This window comes from Enoplosus armatus, chromosome 23 (assembly GCF_043641665.1).
Source record: "Enoplosus armatus isolate fEnoArm2 chromosome 23, fEnoArm2.hap1, whole genome shotgun sequence".
Classification (NCBI taxonomy): domain Eukaryota; kingdom Metazoa; phylum Chordata; class Actinopteri; order Centrarchiformes; family Enoplosidae; genus Enoplosus; species Enoplosus armatus.
Window position 1 is genome coordinate 5,076,193 of NC_092202.1, and position 5,632 is coordinate 5,081,824.

Genomic DNA, 5,632 nt, shown 5'->3' on the forward strand with positions numbered 1-5,632 from the left:
GAAGTGCCCCTCGCTGAAGTCTGGGCTAACAAGGGGGATATACTGTATGTAGTGTGTTACCTATACAGCTTAGTAAAACTTATGCATGACTTGTTCTTCATTTGACACGTCATTGTTATAATCTTGGTAAGAAATCATCAAAATGTGATTTAGCTGACTGATTTAAGATGTTTTGTTCTTTTGAACAATGAGGTAGAGCATCACACAGCCAGCGTCAGTCCAGGTAACATGTAACCTTGACACAGTTCAATGTTTTGCAGTGGTGGAAGAAGGACTCAGATCTTTTTTGATTAAAAGTAACAATACCACACAAATACTCTTTTACAAGTAAGTCCTGCATTCAGAATTTTAAAAGTATTAGCATCAAAATATACTTCAAGTACCAAAAGTAAAAGTACTAATGGCCTATTTCAGAATGTATATTACATTACTGGATTATAATTATTGATGCATTAATGTGTTCACTTTAATGTTGCAGCTGGTAATGGTGGGGCTATTTTTAATTATTTTATAGTCACCAGAAATGTCCTATTATCACATCAATACACATCACACTTTTTTAATGAGTATATTTTGTATTATTAATCTGAATCTGTAAAGTAACTTAAGTTATTAAATACATAGTAGTAGTAAAAAGTACAATATTAACCTTTGAAATGTACTGGAGTATGACTGTAAAATAGCAGAAAATGGAAATAAAGTACAACTACCTCAAAATTTTACTGAAGTAAAGCACTTGATTAAATATACTTCATTACTTTCCACCACTGCTGAGGTAGTAGTTCTGTCGTAGTAGTCCTGTGCAAAAATGACACCTTAAAACTACAGGATCACACATCAAGTCTTTTTCGGTACCTCAGAAGTGCTGGAAATGCAAAAACTAATACTGGTACTAATAATTGGTATGTGACTTTTACTTTTGGAACTATTCTATTATTGTGGGGTGAAAACAGAACAATATGGTGTGGGGGGATTCAGCTCTGAACCCCAGAAGGTCTTTTCCTGCCCTGCAGATGGCAACCAGAACAGACTCTACATATGAAGAGATCAGAGCAGTCAGTTAAACTTGTAGTTCCACCAGCAGTCCTGTTCATTGACACATTTTTCATTCTAAGAAAATACATTTGTTGCCATGAAAATATCCCCAATAAAGCAGAATGGCAAGGGTCATTCCACAGTATGTGAAGTATACTCAGATATTTTCATCTAATTAAGCTCCAGGTTGATTTCGTCTTTGTGTGTCACCATTCAAACCAAAACAGAATTAAAAGTGCAAAGCATTTCAAGGCAATACTCCCACAGAATAATCTGAAATGGTGAAATGTCCATTGCCTTGATGGTTTTTGCCACTCTGATGGGAAGGACAAAGAAGCCAAGGTTTATAATAAAACAAGAAAAGTCTCAAAACTCTTCAGTGTGAGCAAAAAGAGCTCAGACATGCAGAAATAAGTAATGTTTGTTGAATGATTACACAGAGAAACTCGTATTTTCACACAATAGTCCTCTGAGATTCACATCACCCACATATTTGTGCCATTACAAATGTAAAGGGAATGGTGAAATAACTTATTTTTCTCTTGCTGGCATCTAAAAGAAAATTGTCTACACATGCATCTTGGATTTTAGTTGTGAGAAAACAGAACACAGGAGGCAGATTACATAGACATATATTTATATGCATATGAATAAAAATACATATACATATTGTACAATATCTTGGCCGAGCGTGAAAACAGCTCTGTCAGCCCAGAAACAGAAGTAAGCCTCTTTAAATAAGTGCAAAATGTTAATGAGACAAAGAATTGTAAAGCATATATAAAGTCTTTTTTTTCTGAATCTTCCTTCGCATTTTGTTTTTCCTGTTAAAATCACATGGAGAGGACATGAAGATAACTTGTGCAAAGACCCATTTATATATATTCATATATAAATTTATATCTATGTACATACAGTTTGTTCATCATAAGTAGTAGCTGGTGCCATTAGCTTGACATTAAGTAACTTTTACTGCTTAAAGAAACGAGGTTACGGCCTATGCAGGACCTTGGCTGTGCATAAAGAAAAAGTAAACCAAGCAGAATCAGTTCATTTTTAAAGTAAAGGAACATTTCCACACAATCTCAAAAGGACTTTGCCCATCGGAAAAATCATGATGCAGTAGCGGGAGCCGTGAGGAGGCTCTTAATGCTTCTGAGATGGTGGTAACCTAAACAAGTGCAAGATGTCACAGATTGCACACAACAAAAGCAACACTTCCACTCAGCTGGAATGAGAAGAAACTGCCTGAAAAAAAAGAAGCTAAAGGAAGCAGAAAGAAAATGGTAGAACCAAAAGTGAAAACAAAAGGCTTTGTTTAACTGATGTAAGGCTTTACAAAGCTTCTCTCTGTCGCCTGGAAGAGAAGAGGCATCTCACTTCTTTGACTGTCTTCCCTCAAGCCAAATCGTTCATCGAGTAGTCTTCAGAAGCCTCACCATGACTGAGCGTACAATACAGTAACTGCAGATTTACATTACAATACACCACCGTACAGTGACAGAACATGGAGTCAGTGCTGATTCTGAATGTGGAGTGCGAGAAAATTTCTTTTGTCACCACAAATTTTTTTTTTTTTTTTTTAAATGTCTGATCTTTCCTGTCACATTGACTGACAAATTACAGCAGTTTTGAGAACTCATCTATCCACTATAATGTGCAGCTCTAAAACCTAAACAAATAAATCAAAACATTCCAGCTAAAAAACGGGGAACAGAGACTGTGTTTTGCTTACAACACAGCAGAAAAGCAACTTAGCAATGAAGTAACCCTGTTGTGAGTAAAGAAAAAAAGAAAAGAGGGCTTGTGAAAGGGTACATCGGCCTTACATGAGAAGCAAGCCTCCTGACCTCTCAGCTCCATCTCTCTGCTCAATATTTGATGCCACAGCGTGTGAATTATGGATGGTGCTTATAGAAAATAATACAGTGTTCAACAACAGCACAGGTGCACCGCTGCAAAGAGCTGCGAGTGGATAACAGGGCTTTTTTTTTTTTTTTTCGGCACTGCTGGAGTCTGAACACAACAACAACAAATCACCTGCTACCAACCGGCGCTACATGGGTGCAAAAAGGCCCGGTGAGCCGACAGACGGGGAGTTTTCATGGGCTGAGGTCAGGACCTCTCCATGCACTCCGCGAGAAACGTATCTGCAGCTGGAAACATGCTCGGCTGTTTTAAACGTAGCCTGGCCTTTACTTGTGAGCAGCTTTTTTAAAATGGATGTCATGGGAGTGTCCGTTTAATAGATGTTGAGACACCTTTGGCAGAGCATGAGAGTAAGGGATCGGGAAAACGTATTAAACCTCACAATGAGACGAAACCTCGACATGAATAGATACATGGGGAAATAAGAGGTGGAAATGAGAAGACGAGAGACAAGACTTATGAAAAGGGGCGATATCTCATCTGACACGCACAAATTGAGGGCAAACTGCTGCGAGTTGCAGGTTCTCGCAGGTGAGTTTTGATTTTCTTTGGACAACAGGGAAATCTGGACAAACGGCATCATATAGGGGGAGAGGAAAATACTACAGCAGATACTTTTTCTTTCCTCCTTCAGCCGGTCCTGACTAAATTTAACGTATGTTTTCTCAACCTACAACCACGGAGAAATGTGTGTCTCAAAGTGGGCTGTTTTCAGATCTTGAGGTCTATTTAAGTTCAATTAAAAATGTAGCTGAAAGAAATAATTCTATAAATAATAAACTCTCAAACCCTGACTCTTACTAAAGCTGTGACAGCTGGGAGGTTTCTCAGTCTGTTCTCAATTAGGAGGTCATGAAACAGATTTAAAAGCAAAAAAAAAGGTGGGCGATAAAGGAGGATGTGTAAAAACTTACAAACATAAAGTGCTTTCAATGAGGGGCAAGCAGAGGAAACCTTTTTGTTTAAGACGGGTTGAGGTAAAGCCTAACAGGAGTTGGGGAAAAAGGAAAAGAAAGATAAAGAAAAATAAAAGGACATGATGCTGCGGCTTACTGCATCCTAAGCATGTGCACACAGTAAAAGTTTCCTGTGTGAAAATACATTGCGATTTCTAGTGATTATGGATATGACCTGACGGAACAGTACCTCTGATAGTTATGATGTTGTTGCAAACCATAAAATGGCAGAAGAAAAAGTAAAGATGTGGTAAAACAGCAGCAGATTCTACAGGCGCCGTGGCTCATTGTGACAATACATATTGTCCCAACTATGGCTGCAACTAATGATTATTTTCATTATCTATTAATCTGCCAATTATTTTCTCAATTCATAGTTTAGTGTTGTGAATTCAGAGGCCATGGTGACGTCTGTTCAGTTTACTGTCATATGAGAAAAACAGCAAATTGTCACGTTTTAGAAGCTGAAACCAAAAAATGTTTGGTATTTTTGCTTGAAAAATGACACAAAAAAAACGTTGCAGCTTAATTTTCTGTCGATGGACTAATCAATTAATCGACTAACTGTTGCAGCTCTAGTACCGATCACACTGAGAAACAAGATTCAAAACAGAAACATCTCTGGATCTGTGGATTGAGAATTTGGTTCTGTGACTAGAAAAAATGTCCAAAAACTTTGATGTTTTAACTCTTAGTAACTCTAAATAAGACTCAAAGGAAGAGTTTTGAAACACAACTCTTCCTTTGAGTCTTATTTAACTGTCTCAAAGGGAAACTGTGACATCTGGGACACCAAAGACTGAAAGAGTTCAAAGGTCATCTCTCTGTTGGCCCTTGACTTGCTTCAGAGACTGGAGGACACACGTGTGGCACCTCCAGAGCTTAATCCATAAATGCTTTGGCAGAATCTAATCAGCTTTCTCACACAAGTACTCGTCTTTCTTCTCATGTTCTTTTATATTAAACTAGATCTAGATATGTGATTTTTGCACCATTTGTCCAGATCCTACCACATATTATTTTATACACAAACACAACCAAATAAAGAATTTACATAAACTACTGCTGGACACCAAACAGACTGATATTAAAATGCTACGATTTTTTTTTTCAGTGTTTCTTCCATATTGTGATAGCACATAAACTAAAATCAAACATGGCCACTTGTATGGGAATATGTACTGAAATGTGTACAAACTGCTGTCTTTGAAATACCACTATTCTCATTCAGACACTGATTCAGTCTGAATTACCCATGTCAAGTATTTTTTTTCCTGAACAGTAAATGAAGGCCTGTATAGAGAGAAACCACACACATAAACTCACTGGACAAAAAGTGAAGAGTCACTTGAAACCACTGCGAAGAGAGTGATGATAAAAACATCTGTCTGTCAGGGTTCACGCAACATACACACATGGCATTTTTGCAAAAATTCACAAGTTTGTTTTTTTTTTTTATGTGTGAGCGTCTCCGTCACATGATGTCCTTTTCACCATTTTATGTCAGTGTGCCCGACAGTGCTGTGGCACAAAATGGTGCCGCAAGGAAAGCAACCTGGTCTCTTCATTTTCTCACTTTTCTCATGATCCAGGGTGCTTTCTTTCCCCCCGTCTGCTGCCGCTCAAGTGTCAAACAGGCAGCAGGGTGAACGACTGATAAAAGCTCTTACAAAGTCCCAGTCCCCTGGTGTCCTAACAGAGGGACACATTAC